The sequence below is a fragment of the Camelus ferus genome, chromosome X (genome assembly GCF_009834535.1).
Source record: "Camelus ferus isolate YT-003-E chromosome X, BCGSAC_Cfer_1.0, whole genome shotgun sequence".
NCBI lineage: Eukaryota > Metazoa > Chordata > Mammalia > Artiodactyla > Camelidae > Camelus > Camelus ferus.
Genome location: NC_045732.1, coordinates 68,248,420 through 68,258,067, shown reverse-complemented (window position 1 = coordinate 68,258,067; position 9,648 = coordinate 68,248,420).

Genomic DNA, 9,648 nt, shown 5'->3' with positions numbered 1-9,648 from the left:
AGTGATCTATGCCAAGATACATTATAATTAAATTAATGAAAACTAGAGAAAGAAAAATATTTGAAAAACAGCCAGAGAAAATGATGCCTTACCTATAGGGGAAAAACAATTAGAATGATATCAAATTTCGTATCAGAAATACTGGAAGCCAGAATGAAGTGGCACAATATTTTTCAGGATCTAAAAGAAAAAACCTGTTAACCCAGAATCCTATAAATAGCAAAAATATCCTTGAGGAATGAAAGAGAAATGAAAACATTTTCAGATGGAGGAAAATGAAGAGAATGCCACCAGGAGACTTTCCGTAAAAAAAGTGGCTAAAGGAAGTTCTCTATAAAAAAAGAATGCCAAGAAGAAGGAAAGAAAATAAGAAAAAATGTGTGTAAATACACTAAACTTTTCTTGTTCTCTAGTGTTTTCTATATTATATTTGATGGTTGAAGCAAAGATTATAACACTTTCTGATGTGCTTTCAAATGTATGTAGATGAATTAAAGGGAGAAAGGGGAGATAAGTTTTCTATACTTTATATGAACTGGTGTAGTAAGTTATGTATATATAGCATAGAATCTAGAGCAGCCAATAAAAAAGCTATATAAAAAGATATATTCAAAAACACTGTAGATAAATCAAAATGTGAAGGGATTAAACTCTACAATTAAAAGATTAAATTGTCAGAATGGATGGATTGAAAAAAAAAAAACATGATCCAACTGTATACTGCTACAAGAGACTCACGTTAGAGTCAAAGACTATTGAAACACACAACCTGGATGAATCCCCAGAGAACTGTGCTGAGTGGGAAAAAGCCAATCCCAGAGGTTACACACTATATGCTTCATTTATATAACATTCTTGAAATAACAAAATTATAGAAATGGAGAACAGATTAATGATTGCCAGAGGCTGAGTGGGTGGATATATGAAGGAAGTGGATGAGGCTATAAATGAGCACTCATGAGGGATTTTTGCAGTGATGGAACTGTTCTCTATCTTGACTGTATCAATGCCAATATCCTGGTGATGATATTGTACTATAGTTTTGCAAGATGCTACCATTGGGGGAAACTGGGTAATGGTTACATGAGACCTCTCAGTATTTTTTTTTCTTACTACTGCATATAAAATCTACAGTTATCTCAAAATAAAAAAAATAAAATTAAAAAAATCAGAAAGCATAGAAAGAAAAAATTCCTGGATGGAAATATACTATCTCTGGGTGATTGTATTATTGCTGGATTTATTTTTCCTTTGGGCTTTAAATGATTTTTGAATTTGTCTACTGTGAACTGCATTATTTGTATATTTTTGGGGGTTATTTGTGCAGGTGCGTGGGGATCATCAAAATGGTTTTTCCTTCCTCCCTCTTCTTCTAACCCCTTCCCTCAAGACTCGCAGGTTACTTAAGCAGCCCGCCTACCAGACTCTCATCCACCCCACACCACCATATCCCTGTCTATTTAGAGCTTGCTATAGAGTCTTTCTTGCACCTAGCTGGGATCAAAGCCTGACCTTAAGTATAGGATCTGTGAATGGATTTCAGATTTCAATCTAGGGAAAGGATAAGGATAGAATTTGGAAGATTCACAGAGGGAGCATGAATCCCTTTGTTACTTCCTTGATAAAATACTCAGTACATAGCCTAGGAAATGAGAGGAAGGTTCCTGCTATATGGCTGTGCTTGTTTTTTTCTGTTCTTTTTTTTTTTTTTTTTTTTTTTTTTTTTTTTTTTTTGCACTCACCCACACAGCTTTACAGATAAATCCAGAAATAGGCACCTGGCTCCCTTTTCTCCTCTAGAAATGCTGATTCTTGTTTTCTGAGGAATGAGTGCCTACCTCCTTCCTAAACAATAAATCAAAGCCCTGAAAATCATTTGAAAGACACCATGTTTTGCCCTTGATTAATTTATTTCACCTTGTTCTTACTCAATGCTGAAAGCATGGTGTGCTTCAGTTTTAAATGAGAGCTGCTGGCTTGGATTCATGAAGGATCTTTTATGTTACTTTTTTTTTTTTTTTGAAGTTAAAAATTTTCCAGCATTTTCTTGTGAAGTTAAATTTTTTCCAGCATTTTCTTGTGAAGCTTCCAAAGACTCAGAAAAGTTGAAAGAATTTTTCAGTGAACATTTATATACCCACCATACCACCATACAGAGTTCTACAGTTTACATTTTATTGAACTTGCTTTTTAACACACTTTCCCATCTAAACACCCTATCTATACATTCATCAATCTGTTGTATTATTGTTGTAAGGCATTTCAAAATAAGTTGCAGACTTTGGTACACTTCTCCCTAAACACTTCAGTATGCGTGTTATTAGCTCGAGTTCAGTAATTTTCTAAGCTTCTTTTCTTTTCTTTTAATGTAAAATTTACATATAACAAATGTAGGAATCTAGTGATACATTGGCTGGGTTTTGACACATACATACAAGTTTATAATCCAAACTTCTGTCCAGATACAGACTAGGATCATCATAAATTTCCCTCATGCTCCTTCCCAGTCATTCCCTGCCCACAATGCCCTTCAGAGATAACCAGTGTTCTGATATTTTTGCGCCATAGCTTAGTTCTACCTCTCCTAGAATTTCGTATGATGGAATCACAAAGTACGTACTCTTTATATAGAAGGGTTCTTTCACTCAGCATAATGCATTTAAGAGTCATTCTTCTTATGTATCAGAAGTTCATTCCTTTTTATTTCTGAGTAGTATTTCATTGTTTGAGTACACAACAGCGATTTATCCATTCTTCTATTGATGGACACCTGCCCTGTTTCTATTTTTGTTATTATGCATAAAGTTGCTGTCATTGCTTTTTTTCTGTTAGTAAATGTTTCTCATTTGAGGAAGTACCTTAGGGTATCTCAGTTGCAGGAATAAGGGTGGGGAATGTGACGGTCTTTCACACCATGGCCTGGTGAGCATTAGCTTAGTGGTCGGTGCCCCTGTGATGGATTGGGGCCTAGCCTCCTCTCCACCCAGAACAAAGGGCTATCTATGCCCCTGGCTGCATTTCCTTTCAACTCATAAGTTATTCTGTTGGAGCAGGCCTAACTGTATTAAAAAATTACTTTCAATGTCTGATTTAACTTTCACAAACTCAAATCAGTCAGTTTTTCTCCTTGTCCACAGGCTTCGCCCTGACGCTGGCTTCCACTATGTTTGTTGTAGACAATTGCAGCAGGCTCCTGCAGTTGGGGGTTCCATTTCTGTTCTGGTCATCTGTGATCACAGTCACTGTGTAATAATTCTAATTTAAAAGAATTTTAAGGGGGGAAGGTATAGCTCAGTGAGAGTACGGTGCTTAGCATGCACCAGGTCCTGGGTCCAAGCCCCTATACCTCCATTAAAAATGATAATCATAATAAATGAATAAATAAGCCTAATTACCTACCCCCAAAAAATATAAAAAATAAGAAAAGAAAGTATAGATATAATTTTTAAAACAATTTTTAATTAGCATAAAGTAAAATTGACTTGGGAAGAATACAATTCTATGAATTATAACCCACAGTAGAAAAAACTTTATCCTTTAATGCAAAGCGATGCATTATCTATAGCACACTCTTCCAGACTCTCTGACTCAGGCCTGTTCATTGTCTTTGAGCAATTCTGCAAAGAACATAATTATTTTCTAAATTGAAAGTAACTGATAGATATTCAAACTCCAGCTTATCCAGTAGAGTTTTGATTGGCTTCCCTCCTTTCTGTGGAAAAACCAGTTTTGCCTTTATTTGCAGTTCAATCCCTTCATATAAATTTGTGCTTTTTTCACTTTTCCCTTGAACCAGTTATGACATCTGCCTCTATCTCTCATATAAGTAAAATAAATCTTTAACACATACTCATTTGTATATTTGTTTGAGAGCCATGATTTTACCTTTTTCTGAAAATTATGTATTCTCCCATTTTTTAAATTGAAATATAGTTTACATACCATAAAATTCATCCTTTTAAAGTATACCATACAGAGTTTTCTTTAAAATATATTTTAGTATATTTACAAAATGCAGCAATCATCACTGATTCCAGAACATTTAACATACATTTGAGGTTCATCCAAGTTGTTGCATGTATGAATAGTTCATTTCTTTCTATCACTGAGCAGTATTCCACTGTATTAGATCTTCCCCAGTTCATTTAGCCATCACTTATTGAAGGACATTTGTGCTGTTTCCAGTTTTTGAGCTGCTATAAACATTCCTGTGCAGGGTTTTTTTCATGTCTTGTTATTTAATACTTTATTTCCATTTTATTTTTTAACAGCCCAAATTATTTGTTATTGTTGTTGGATTTTATAATCAATGGCTATTTAGACTTATACATAGATTAATTTCTTTGTTCACTGTGGCAGATTATACTCTTCAAAGACAGAGACAACCATATCTCCTCTCCTACATGCTCTTTTGCAGTGTGGCCTAGCCACTCCCCCATCAATTGGTAGAGTCTATTATTTCTCCCCTCGAAGCTGAGATTAGCCTTAGTGACTTGTAATCAATAGAATGTGGTTGAAGTAACACTGTCCGACCTCTGAGGCTAGGTCAGAGAAGGCCACACAGATTCCACCTGGTTCTCTTGGAACGCTCACCCTCTGGACCCTCCCGTGGAAGGGCTGTAGTTAACTCTGGTTTCCACTAAGCAGTCTTTGCGGTATCCCAGTTCACATGCCAGGCATGTGGGTGCAGAAGCCACTAGATGCTTCCAGTCCTCAGCCCTCTGAGTCATCCCTAGCCATTCAAGACTTTCCAGCTGAGGCCCCAGACATCATAAAACAGAGACAAACCACTCTTGCTGCAGATTTCTGTGTGAACGGAAGTTCTCATTTCTCTAGGATAAATACTTAAGGGTGGGATTACTCAGTCATATGGTAAGTGAGTCTTTAACTTTATAAGAAACTACCAAACTGTTTTTGAGATTGGCTGGACAGTTTTGCATTCCCATTAATATATGAGAGTTCCAGTTGCTTGCAATCTTTGCCAGTACTTGAGAGTTTTCATCATTTTTTCTTGTAGCCTTCCTAGTAAGTGTGCAGTGATAGCTCATTGTGGTTTTAATTTGCATTTTCTAATGGAAAATGATATGGAACATTTTTTCTTGTGCTTATTTTCATATCCTTTAGTAAAATGTCTGTTCAAGATTTTTGCCAATTAAAGGTTGTCTTGGACTGAAATTTTAAAAAATCAAACCTGATAATACCCCATATGTCCCCTTCTCCCCAACATGACACTTAGCTCTCATTTTCCATTCACCTTTTCTTTCTGATGTGCATTCACCGAGTTTTGACAAATGCATGCACCTCTGGAAATGAAACCCCTATGAAATGATACAATGTGGTCATCACGTCAGAGGGTTCCCTTGTGTCCCTTCCAGTTATTGACTGTCCCCAATCCTCCCCCTGCCAAAGAATCAGTGTTCTGATTTTTTTTCCACCATAGATTTTGCTTGATATAAATGGAATCATACAAAATGTACTTTTTTGTGTAAGACTTTTTTAATTTAACATATTTTTGAAATTCATCCATCTTGAATGTGTCAGTAATTCCTTTCTTTTTATTGCTGAGTAGTAGTTCATTTTATGAATAGGTTACAGTTGGCTAATCCATTCTTCTATTGATGAACACCTGGTCTGTTTCCACTTTGGCCTATTATGAAGAAAGCTACTATGAACGATCATATACAAATCCTTTGCTGGATATATATTTTAATTTCTCTTGTATAAATTCTTAATAATTGAATTGCTGGATCATTATGTATATATACATATATATAAATTTGTAAGAAACTGACATTTCTTTTTCCAAATATGAAGAAATACTTCTTTCGTCCAGGATGCCTTAGGCATCTCTGACTCATGGGCTTCCCAGGAATAGAAGTACCCTTTGTTGTGGAAATTGTGGAGGTGGAATGATTCCCACCCCCTTCCTGGATCAGAATTGATTCAAGAATATAAGTGCCTCTCCCAGCAGCTCTGCTCTCACAGCTGTCAGCCCTGGTCAGGGAGAGGCGGGGAGCTTTAATTATAATGCTTCTGACAGTTTCTGAGCACAGAGCCCAGTGCCTGCTGCACCAACAGCTGAGCTCAGCCTGAAGCTGCTGTGCTGAAAACTCACCTCTCAGTATCTGGCTCTTCTTCAGTAGGTCTGCTTAATGGTCCAAGAATTTCACGTTCCCACAAGCTCAGTGCTGGTCAGGTGCAGGTTGCAGGCACATTCCAGCTTAAGAGGCTTGCATCACTTTCCTCACATTACCACTGGGTTAGCTGCAGTGCACCATACAGCCCAGCAGAGCCCAAATCACTTGAGAATGAAGTCTTTAACAAAATCTATGTTCTCAAAATGCATCACATTTGCACATACATCCACTGACAAGCTCTCCTCATGTTTCTCTGGGATCCATTTTTAGGTCTCCTGACTTCTTGCTCCCATGGCTGATGAGAGCAGGGGCACCAAGATGCTCTGGGAGGTAAGATGCTCTTGTTTTTCCCCTTTTGAAAGCTCTTCACTTCCTCCCATAGCACTTCAGCAGTGCCTCTTTTATGACACTAAACACTTTATTCCCTGTATCATCACTGTTTGAAGTCATTTGTTACTTAATATTCTACCTTGTTCCAGAAAGGATTTGAAGTGATTTGTAAGAAAAAATCAAGTAAAAATGGATATTGTAAATGAAAAGTGGAATGAAAGAAAAATGAGGATGGGGACATAAAATGGATTCAGGAACGCTATTTTTGTACATTTTTAGCCCTCCTTATAAATAGTGGGTACCATAAGGAAAGAACTATTTTATATGTCTTTGTATTTCTAACAAGGCCTTGCCCATTCTTTTTTTTAAATAGTTTTATTGAGATATAATTCATGTACCATAAAAGTCACCCATTTAATTGTAAAATTCAGTGGGTTTTAGTATATTCACAGAGTTGTGCAATCATCACCATAATCCATTTTGGAATATTTTCATCACCCCATAAAGAAACCCCATACCCATTAGTAACTCTAATTTCCCGCTACCCCCACACCTGGCTACCATTTATCTGTTTTCTGACTCTATGGATTTGCCTACTCTGGATATTTCATATAAATGGATACCTACAGTATGTGGCCTTTTGTGTCTGGCTTTCTTCACTTATCATAATATTTTCATAGTTCATCCAAGTTGTTACATGTATCAGTTTTTGTCTTCTTTTTGTGGCTGTATAATACTCCATTGCATGGATATAACACACTTTGTTTATCCATTCATCTGTTGATGGGCATTTAGGTTATTTCCACCTTTTTGCTATTATGAATAATGTTGCTATGAATATTTGTATACAAGCTTTTCTGTGTGCATATGTTTTCATTTCTCTTGGGTATATACTTAGGAGGGAATTGCTGAATCATATATTAACTCTTATGTTTAATCATTTGAAGAATTGCTAGACTGTTTTTCACAGTGACTACACAATTTTATATTCCTATCACCAGTGCATAATGGTTCCAATTTCTCTATATTCTTGCCAATATTTTTCATTATCTGCCTTTATGATTCTTCTATCCTAGTAGGTACGAAGTAGTATCTCATTTGGTTTTGATTTGCATTTCCCTAATAACTAATGACATTAAGCATATTTTCATGTGCTTATTGGCCATTTGTATATCTTATTTGGAGATATGTCTCTCATATCCCTTACTCATTTTTTATTGGGTTATTTATTTCTTTATTTTTGAGTTGTAAGATTTCTTTATATAGCCTACATACAAATCTCTTGCCAGCTATATGATTTGCCAAATATTTTCTCCTGTTCCATGGGGCTTCTTTTCACTTTTTTGATGGTATCATTTGAACCACAAATGTTTTTCATTTTGATGAAATCCAAGGTATCTGGTTTTTTGGTCATTTCTGTTTTTGATGTGTATGTAAGAAGGTTTGCCTTAATCCAAGATCAGGGAGATTTCCCAACCCTTTCTTGCATAGATTGAGCATATGCATGTTTATTTACAACAAGAACTACCATTTGTTGAGCACTTGCTCTGAGCTTGACAATATGCCATGCACTGTCAAGAGGGTATTGATGTCAGTAACAGCAACAATAATAGCTAACTTTATTGAGTTTTTATATGAATGATCTCATTTAATCCTCACAACAAATCTCTGAGGTAAATATGAATATATCTATTTTACAGATAGAGAAACTGAAGATCAGGGACATTATCTGTATGTGATGCTTAGAATTGCTGTAGCCATCTTCCGGCCATGAAATTAGGCATTGATGTCAAACTGTGGGGGACATAATGGAAATATAGAAAGAACTAGCTATTGATAAAATAATTAATTAAAAGCCAAATAAAAACATTAGCCACAACATTAAAAGCTGACATTTATTGAGCACTTAACAAGAATTATCTCATATACCATTTACAATAGTCCTTTGAGGAAAAATATATGATGAGGATCCCACTATGAGGTTCAGAAATGTTAAGTACTGTGACAAACCTTGCTGGTAACTTCCACGTTTTCCTTGCTAATAGAAACTCAATGTTTTTGCCTTCCTTTGGGTAGCCATAATTAGGGGGAGGGGGCTGAACTCTTTCCTATCCAGAGGAAGTGGATCATGATTAATTGAAGCCATTTGGTGGTCTCATTCCCCTTGTCAGTAATAGGTTTCTGCGTGGAAATGGGACTAATCCTGGCCAATGGGACCTGGAGGGAAGTCTGCAGAGGGACTTCTAGGAAAGATTTTCATTGAGAATGAAAAGAGCAGGATCTTCCACTTCTTCTTTGTCTTTTCATCATTCCACGCCCTCAACACCTAATACAGAGCCTGGTGCATAGCAAAAACTCAGGAAATATTTCATAGAATAAAATCTCTTGAGTATACTGTTGTGTAGGCCAGTTTTTTGTCTTCTTTCACTTTGATCCATACAAGGATATTTTAGACCAGTAATGATTCCTGGGACTGGCTATAGATGAGCAAGTACTTTCTGGAAGTTGTTTCCTAGGATTTAAACTAGGCCAGTGACCACAGGCATCACTCAAGCTCTTCTAAACTTCTGGAAAAACTGCATAAGGATTCACATTCCCTTTGTTGGTGCAGAATGAGCAAAACACAATGTTTTGCTTGGTTTAAGCAAAATTTATAGGTAACATCTTTCACTTGCCAAACTTTCTCACAATTGGAGATAGGTTACATCTTATATTTTTAAAATGAATTTTAAATTATATAAATAATATATAAATGATGAAGCCTTATTTCCTTAACATCATTACTTTATACAAATTATTTTTATTTTGCCTGAAGTATATTCCCAATAATTCTTTCTGAGGGTTTCTGAGGGTGGTAAGTTTCCTGAGTTCGTATATGTCCAAAACAACTTTTTTTTCTCCCTCCCACTCATATAATAGTTTGGCTTAGTATTAAATCAAGGTTCAACATTATTTTCACTCAACAGTTTGAAGATACTGCTCCACTGCTTTCCTGCATCTTATGTTGCTAATGCAAAGTCTGATGTCAAAACTTATTCTTGTTCCATTGTAAGTGATCTTTATTTTATCTTTGAAACATTTTAGAATTTTCATGCTATCCTTGATGCTCTAAAATTTCACTGTGCTGTGTCTAGGTTTAGGGTTTTTTTTTAATTACTATTCTTTTTTTTTTTTTAAATAG